Source organism: Ipomoea triloba, chromosome 10 (genome assembly GCF_003576645.1).
Source record: "Ipomoea triloba cultivar NCNSP0323 chromosome 10, ASM357664v1".
Taxonomy (NCBI): Eukaryota; Viridiplantae; Streptophyta; class Magnoliopsida; order Solanales; family Convolvulaceae; genus Ipomoea; species Ipomoea triloba.
The window spans coordinates 12,583,829-12,592,565 of NC_044925.1; the positions used below are offsets into that span (position 1 = coordinate 12,583,829).

At 37.2% G+C, this 8,737-nt stretch overlaps 1 long non-coding RNA gene across 1 annotated transcript; it reads right to left on the reverse strand.

The window, feature by feature from the left end:
• Window positions 1-230: 230 nt before the first annotated feature.
• LOC116033473 lies at window positions 231-1,910 on the reverse strand. Its single transcript, XR_004100851.1, has 2 exons — window positions 457-1,910; window positions 231-360 (listed from the first exon to the last, which is right to left on the reverse strand). It is a non-coding gene; the product is annotated as an uncharacterized LOC116033473 (long non-coding RNA).
• Between the last annotated feature and the right edge of the window lie 6,827 nt (window positions 1,911-8,737).

An 8,737-nucleotide genomic window follows, 5' to 3' on the forward strand; every position in this document is an offset into this window, starting at 1 on the left:
AGAAGACGACCCATTTTTGGGGCTCTCGTCCCTCAAGCTGGCAATCTTGAAGACCTCTCTCTACCGTTTTCGCCCCTGCTCTGCCCCTCAGGGGACGATGACAAGTTAGCTTCATCGGCGGCGCCATCGTTGGATCTCGCGGTTGCCAGCCCCCCCCCCCCTCCCTCCCTCCCTCCCAATTATTTCTATTGTCTTCTTCGTCTACTTTCCCATGATGGTGATGATTATCCTTTTGGTGTTGCATCAAGCTTATCATCTGCGTTTGAAGATTACTGTACTTGTCGGAAACCTGACTCAACATGTCCCTTAAAACTTGATTCTCTACACTCATTCTCTCCAATTCAGCTTCATTACTACTAGCTGCAGAAAATATATTAATCATATTAATTTTACTTTCACCATTCTCGTAACCATAAATATATTAAAGAAAAGCTTGTGTACTCTTATTGTTCTTACCTTAGTTTTATTGCCATTTTTCTCACAATCAGATCGAAATATATCCGACTGTAACACCCCCACTTTTTCCTCTTACAAAAGTACGGGTAACATTTTTTTATTACAATTCAAGTACAATAGCAAAAGCTTTTAAATACCAACCAAAAGGAAAAGGGGATGTTATGCCACGTTCAAGTATATCTCTCATACTCAAACGCACAGGCTAACCCAACTTAACTACTACTACCAAAATTCTTAATTCCACTTTTGGTCCTAGACTTATTAGGCGTATGCCAGTTTTAGTCCTCCATAATAAAAATGACCAGATTCTAGCCACACTTTTTGATCGTTAGACACTTTTAGTCCTCCGTAACTTGTGCCGTATGTAGACCGTGAATTAGAAGGACTTTTTGGTCTTTTTATGTTGTTTTCTCCTAATTTCTTTTATTCCTGCATTTTAATGGTTGTTTCCAGCTACAACGTAACAAGAACAGAGATGAACAAAATAGCTTAACAATGATCTTATGCCTAATCTTCCCCAATGTGTCAATCTCTGCTTCAAACCTATCGTCTTGATAACTGCCTTTCTCAATGTCACTGCTCTCATCAGCTAGCTTCAAATTCTTCCTGATCTTCTTCACAGCAACCACCTCGCAGCACAACCTTGTAAACCTTTCTAGACAACCCACATCCAATGACATTATCTTCATCATGACCATCCAATATATAGTACTCATCGAAACCCAACTTATGAAATAACATCAAGGACCATTTCGATCTATCTATAACTGGTTTCGCCTTCTTGAAATTCATATACTTCCAATAGAACCACATAACTCCCACAATAAGCACCAGCCTAGCAAGCACCAAGATCGATCTCAATAACCAAGCATAACCAGTGTTTTTCCTCTCATCTCTCTCATCACAGAACCCCTCGATGTCTCCACACAACCCAGAATTCCCCACAAAGTTATCCATATATATTGGCTTAGCATACAAAGACGGAATATCACCGGAGAGGTACCGGAAAATCTGTTCTTTGACAAAAACAAAGCCGACAAATTTACAGCACCGGCTATGGTTTTTACAATTTCACCGGAAAATGAGTTGCCTGCCAAAGAGGGAATTTTATATCATCATCACCTCCTCCAGAAAATCCAACCCACACAAATTTTCTCAAATTTCACCGGAGAAATCATTTTCTGAAACATCAATCCAAAGTAAAGACAGAGTTTTTACCGAGATTTTTTGGTATCCTTTCAGATGATTGCGAAAGAGGCGTAACCTTCATATAGATTCGAACTCACCTTCTAATTGATTCTCATAGAGATTGAGTGACTCGAGCGGCAAATGGCATAGCTCAATAGAAATGGTTCCGGCCAACTAGTTCATGGACCCGTCGATTCGTCTCAGCGTCGTCATCTTCGACCACCACGTCGCTGGAAGTTCTCCCGTAAATGAGTTATTGTAGAGTTCAATTTGTTGGGCGCTAGTTAACTTGGTGAGCCAAATCGGAATAGGGTAGGCCAACTTGTTCGAAGCCACGTCGAAATCGACAAGTTTGGTGGAAGAAACGCAAATCAGAAGAAGACAACATAGAATGACAAAAAAGCCCTTCTAATTCACGGTCCATAGATAGCATAAGTCACGGAGGACTAAAAGTGTCCAACTATCAAAAAGCGTGGCTAGAATCTGACCATTTTTATTATGGAGGACTAAATCTGGCAAACGCCTAATAAGTCTAGGACCAAAAGTGGAATTAACTCTAATACAAATGTTGGTTTATAATGGTGCAACAAGAATCTTTATACAACAATTCGCTCTCATGTCCAAATGCCATGCCAATTTTCTTGCAAAAGAACTATGGTATAAACAATGTGACAGCTGTTAAGACTTACTCCATCTTGTAAAACATTTTGCACATAGCACATAGCATCTTAGAGCATATAATTTCCACATAATAATTTAACCCCTTAGAATATTCTTATTCTTCATCAATATAAATCATCTTTAATCATTTAGGAATATAAATTGAGGAAATCACACATCAAAGTATATATAAAAATATCCACAAAATTTTTAGGAGATCAAGGCATTGCCTATCCATAATCCAAATTCATTCAACCACTCTTTTCTCAATATTCATCATATAATCTTTACCTCAATCTTTGCATATAATCGTTTCCTCAAGACATTTCATAATACGATCAGTACTCAACATTTCTTTAAATCATAATATATCCATCAAGGAGATATTTTAAATTCTTAAATAACCATCAAGAATTTCCAAATCAAAAGAATCATCAAGGGTAATTTCCAAGTTCATAAAATAATAACTAAAAGAGAGAATTCCATGTTAGATAAATGTCACTTTCATTAGGAAAGTGAATCCACTAGCAGAAAACATGGATCCACTATCCCCTTAAAAATCAGGGATTCATTATCTCATTATTAAGATATTGAATCCCACTATGATTTCTGAAAGGTTATTATAATGAAAGGTCATTTTCCTGTTCATAAGTGGTGCAAACAGTTAAATAGTAGGAAATAATTGGAATAGTGCATTGATGGACTACATCTATATAAAGGCTCTATAATCCTCTCACTGCACAACATTAAGACTCATACACCATCTAAGAGTGTTGTGAGAAGTGAGAGACAAAAACTCTTCTACAGCAATTCAGGCAACAACAAACAATCAACTATGGCTGGAGGTTAGATCCTATATACTTCCTATTTATTCTTACAGTTGGTATCAGAGCCCATAAAACCTCTGCTTAGTTGATTAGTTTGTATGTGTATATGCCTGAGATATGAATTTGTTTATTCTGCTATACATATACTGCTTTTACCGGGTACGCATGTATATATTTTGACTTTATATATGTATACAAATCTCTCCAAAATATTTTTGGAATATGACATGAATTTCTTTCAAAATAAAATCATAAAACAAACCTTCCACTGCCGTTCGTATTTGCCCCTATTTGGTCTCCGATTTGTCACTCTCCGTTGACCAGTGACGGAGATGGTGACGCCGGTGACTGGAGCGGCGGGCGACATGTGGTGTCGAGGTGATATGACTGCGACGAGATTGGGTATTCAGCAGTGGAAACATTGCTTCCATCTCTTTTGGTTGCTTCTTTCGTCTCTCTCTTGTCTGGCTACGCAGATGAAGAATAGAGCAGCTAGGTTTGGATTTGGATGGTTTGAACATAATATGTGTTAAAAGTTGGCTAATTAAAGAATCTGATGGAAAGAAATTAAAAGGATGGGCTATGATTGGCCCATTTAGGCCAGGGCTTCTTTTAAAATTATTTGGACTTATTTGAGTTATTTGGACTAAATTCAAATTCAAGGCCTATTTAATTTTAAAGTTTTTGGGCCTGTCCATTAAGAAATTTCTCTTCATCATATTAGGCCTTCATATATCTTGATTTGTTCAAACTAATCTCTCATTAATTTAAATCATCATTCAATTTGGAGCAAATATTAAGTTCTACATTTGCTATTTGAATTTTGATTTAATACTAAGGTGTACATTAAATTGTTTAAGTATTGCAATTTAATTATGGAGTATGAAGTTGTTAATATGCATAATTTGAGCATGCTATGTATATTTGTTGCAATAATTATTTGATTTTTATAATTATGCATTTAGAAAAGCATGATTCTTTAAGGATGAATTTAGAGCCTTTTAGGTCTGAATTAAATGTTTATTATGCATGGTATAGTGCCTTTTAGGAGAATTTAGTGCCTGTTATTAGGCATATTATCGATCTTCAATTGTGTCTAATTAAAGGGCACATTAAAGAATCCTAAAAGAATAGTTCACCCTATTTAAAGTCTTAACTGTAAGTAAATTTACATTCATATAGAACTTTCAAACTATTGTACATTGAATGTGAGGATGCATGAACCAGGGAAAGTTTCTTGGGGAGGAATACTAGTTCTATGGCCCTGGCTTAAACGCCTTGTTGCTACTAGTCCCCTTGCGACCCTATTCTGTCTAAGGAGTTGGTTTTTAAAGGAGCCTTAGCACCTACCAACTTTCATGGGAGTATACTTGGGAATTGTTTATCATATGTCAGTACAATTTGTTTGTTAGGCTTTAAATAAATCTATGCCGATGTGATAATACAATTTTAGTTAATTAAGGAGTAGCCACAGCATCCTTGATTTAATTAAAATTGTATATTAAGTTTTAATAAATCACATAAAGTTTAGGCATAAATTGCGATCAATCATACGTAATATAATAAAATTTAGCCCACAAGCAATTTTGTTACATTTGTATGATTAATTGAAATAAAATACTGAGTTGTGGTCGTAATTTAGCCCACAGGCAATTATGCATCGACATACAGTTTGGTAGTTTTGTTATTATGTGTGGAAAATCAAACTAAAATCGTACCTATTTCGTTTCCACCATTAAGTTTTGATGGATTCACTATGCGTAAAAATTTAGCCCACAGGTAATTTTTATGGCATTTGAGTCTGTCTTATGCATCATTTACATTGGTAATGTATGCAATTCGGATCTATGAGTGCCTCAAAACTAATATGAACCTTTTGGTCTTTACAGCATCTCAACCCGTTACTCATACTGATTTGACCATTCAAATTCCCCAACTCTGTAGTGACAACTATAAGGTTTGGAAAGAAAGGATTCTCTTGAATTTAGGGTGGAAGAAGTTGGATTATGCTGTCAATAATAATAAACCACAAATCCCTACAGATTCAAGTACACCTTATGAAATTGCACTATATGAGCGATGGGAGAGATCCAATCGGCTCAGTGTAATTTTAATCAAGTCTAATGTTTCGGATTCAGTTCGTGGTATTGTTGACGCATATACAGATGTCAAGCCCTTGCCTGAGGCCCTTGACGCTCAATATGCCAACTCAATGAAGTCTTTAACTAGCACCCTTATTATTAAATTTTCTTCCCTTCGTTTAAACACTGTTAAGGGTGTACGCGAGTACATTATGAAGTTTCAGGATATAACAAACCAACTAAAAAAACTCGGGGTAGTTTTGCCGGATACCTTTGTGGTACATCATGTTTTGAACACACTTCCACATCATTATGAGCCCTTTAAAATCTCTTATAACACGCATAAGTAAAATTGGTCTATCGTTGATTTAATGACCATGTGTGTTGAAGAGGAAGAAAGGTTTTCAATGGAAATGGGTGAAAGTGTTATGCTTTCCATACCGCAAGGAAAGGGCAAATCTCGTAGTACCACTAAGGCTAAGGGAAAAGATAAGAGCCAACCTCAAGCTGACATAAAGAAGATGCGAAGGTGTTTTTTCTGTAAAAAGAAAGGACACTTTAAGAAAGATTGCATCAAGTTCAAGAAGTGGCTTGAGAACAAAGGTAATCTATCCTCATTTTTATGTTATGAATCTAATATGTCTGAAGTTAACACTAATACTTGGTGGATTGATTCTGGATCAATTCAATTCCTTACAAGGACTTCAATACTTGGTGGATTGATTCTGGATCAATCCAATTCCTTATAGGGACTTCAAGGATTTGTTAATTTGGTATTTGGTCAATATGACATGTGATGGGAAGTGGATTTGTTGATAGGGACTTCAATACTTGGTGGATTGATTCTGGATCAATCCAATTCCTTACAGGGACTTCAAGGATTTGTTAATTTGGTATTTGGTCAATATGACATGTGAGGGGAAGTGCACTAGTTGAAGGATTTGTTGATTTGGTCAATATGACATGTGAGGGGAAGTGCACTTTTGTTGATTTGGTCAATATGACATGTGAGGGGAAGTGCACTAGGATTTAGTTGGTCAATATGACATGTGAGGGGAAGTGCACTAGGATTTAGGGAGGGGAAGTGCACTAGTTGAAGGATTTGTTGATTTGGTCAATATGACATGTGAAGGGACTTCAAGGATTTGTTAATTTGGTATTTGGTCCAATATGACATGTGAAGGGACTTCAAGGATTTGTTAATTTGGTATTTGGTCAATATGACATGTGAGGGGAAGTGCACTAGTTGAAGGGTTTGTTGATTTGGTCAATATGACATGTGAGGGGAAGTGCACTTTTGTTGATTTGGTCAATATGACATGTGAGGGGAAGTGCACTAGGATTTAGTTGGTCAATATGACATGTGAGGGGAAGTGCACTAGGATTTAGGGAGGGGAAGTGCACTAGTTGAAGGATTTGTTGATTTGGTCAATATGACATGTGAGGGGAAGTGCACTAGGATTTAGGGAGAGCTTGATCCTCTGGGACTCTGTTTGGATGAATGAATTAACCGGAGGGAGAGAGCTTGATCCTCTGGGACTCTGTTACAGCTACACGGGACTGTTCATAGCTACTTTCTCAACCTACTGAGGCACAGAGAGTCAACAGTCGCATCCACTGAGGCTCGAACCCACTCCCATCATCCATGTGGGAGTGTTTTTCGGGACACCGGGTGCCACTAGACCACAAGGTCTTTGGCAGCATTCTCTTCTTTAATTGAGAGAAAAATGTGCACTCGAAAATAAAGAAAAGCTTAACTAGCTTACACAAATTTACCATAATGCCACCATGTTTTTAAATTGTCTTCATTCTAAACCCTTGATCAATACATGAGACTAAACCTTATTTTTTATTTAAAGAAAGGTTCACATATGATCCGTACTCTACACACACACACACACATGTTCATATGAGAACACCCAATTTTATGAGAACGTGAGAACATTTATTGACCTTTGGATTGTGCTATTGGATAGTTGAGATCTTTTATTTTAGATTGGATTTTTAATTTTAGATTTAGTAACTTTTGTCTTTTTTTTAGCCGGCTAGGGGGTTGTTTAATCATTTCTCCGAATCTAGCTTTGGTAACTTCATGTTTCCGCAATTTCTAGATTTGGCTTTGGTTATTTCATTTTTGTTATCTTAATTATTGGTTATTTTTGGGTGCACACAAAGTGTGCATTACCTTGGAATTTCATAAACACAACTTACCCATACATGGATGTACGTTCCCATAATTTTTTCTTTGCTTACATTCTGCCCAGTGTTAATTTTTTTGCCTCAATATGTGTTTTTAATGGTGCTCATGTTTAATGTTGCCTCTGTACGCAACCTATTTTAGGCCGTAAATCTCATTACTTCAATGCACACAAACATACTCATGTATTCACAATATACATTCACGTCTTTTTGTTTAGCCATATTGCAATTTCCTCAAATCGATATGCATCTGCATTGCTCCTTGCACTCAATTTCATTTTTTTCCCACACGCAATGATATGGTTTCTCGCTTTTCCACTAGAAGTCATTGAACACAACCATTCTTGCCTATTCAGGCATTACCCAACTGGTGTTCCCCGTCAGTAACATCTCGTGATGTGGTGCACACATACACTCAACTAAGATGCACATAACATTGACATCCATTATTTTAACGTTGGTGTTTGTGCAGATAATTTGTATGACATGTGCAACATCTGAAGCTTAGTTATTTGTGTTTCTATTTGCAGTCAATCGTGGCACACAACTTCATGTGGACATTCACGCAACACATTTCCGTGTGTGTCATAGTCAAACCTGTTACTATAGGTTGCACACATTCGCAACACTCATATCCACACAATCAAAGCCTATGTCGTTACCACGTTGTAATCTGTGCATCTCGTTTATATGCCATGTGCACTTTTGGTTATTCCAGCTTGTACACATCACATTTGACGCAGTGTCAGCAGTGCACACATATCAATCCTTGGGTGCACACAACATGTGTATCCGCTCTATCATGCCACATTACCACTGTCGCATTGCCAATGGTGGACACATATTTGCTCAAAGAAGCACACATTCTGTGTACGCCTACAAAAACATATGTCACTACCTCACACCTCATCACATTCAAGTTAGCCCGTCGGTATTATGCACATTCCTGCAACCTCCCTCCCTCCCCCTTTTTCCTTCCCCCTAACGCCCTACTTTCAATGTGATCGCCTCTATCTTTCACCCTCCATTCCCATGCAACCAACATTGCTTTTGCTCATGCGTGCGACACTAATAATTGTTGAATGTTCTATCGATTTGGAAGATACGAACAAGACACATTTTGAGTCCCACACTACCATAAATACTCCTCCCTATAATTATGCCTAACTTACTTCTCTATTTATGTGTCAAATTAAATCACGTATTAATTTACTCTTGAAAATATATAGAACGATGATTAAATATCAAGTTTTTTCCCATTTGATTGTAGCCTCTGAAATCACCCAATTGAATGGCCTAGATTTGTCCTTATGTTCTAATGGCGAG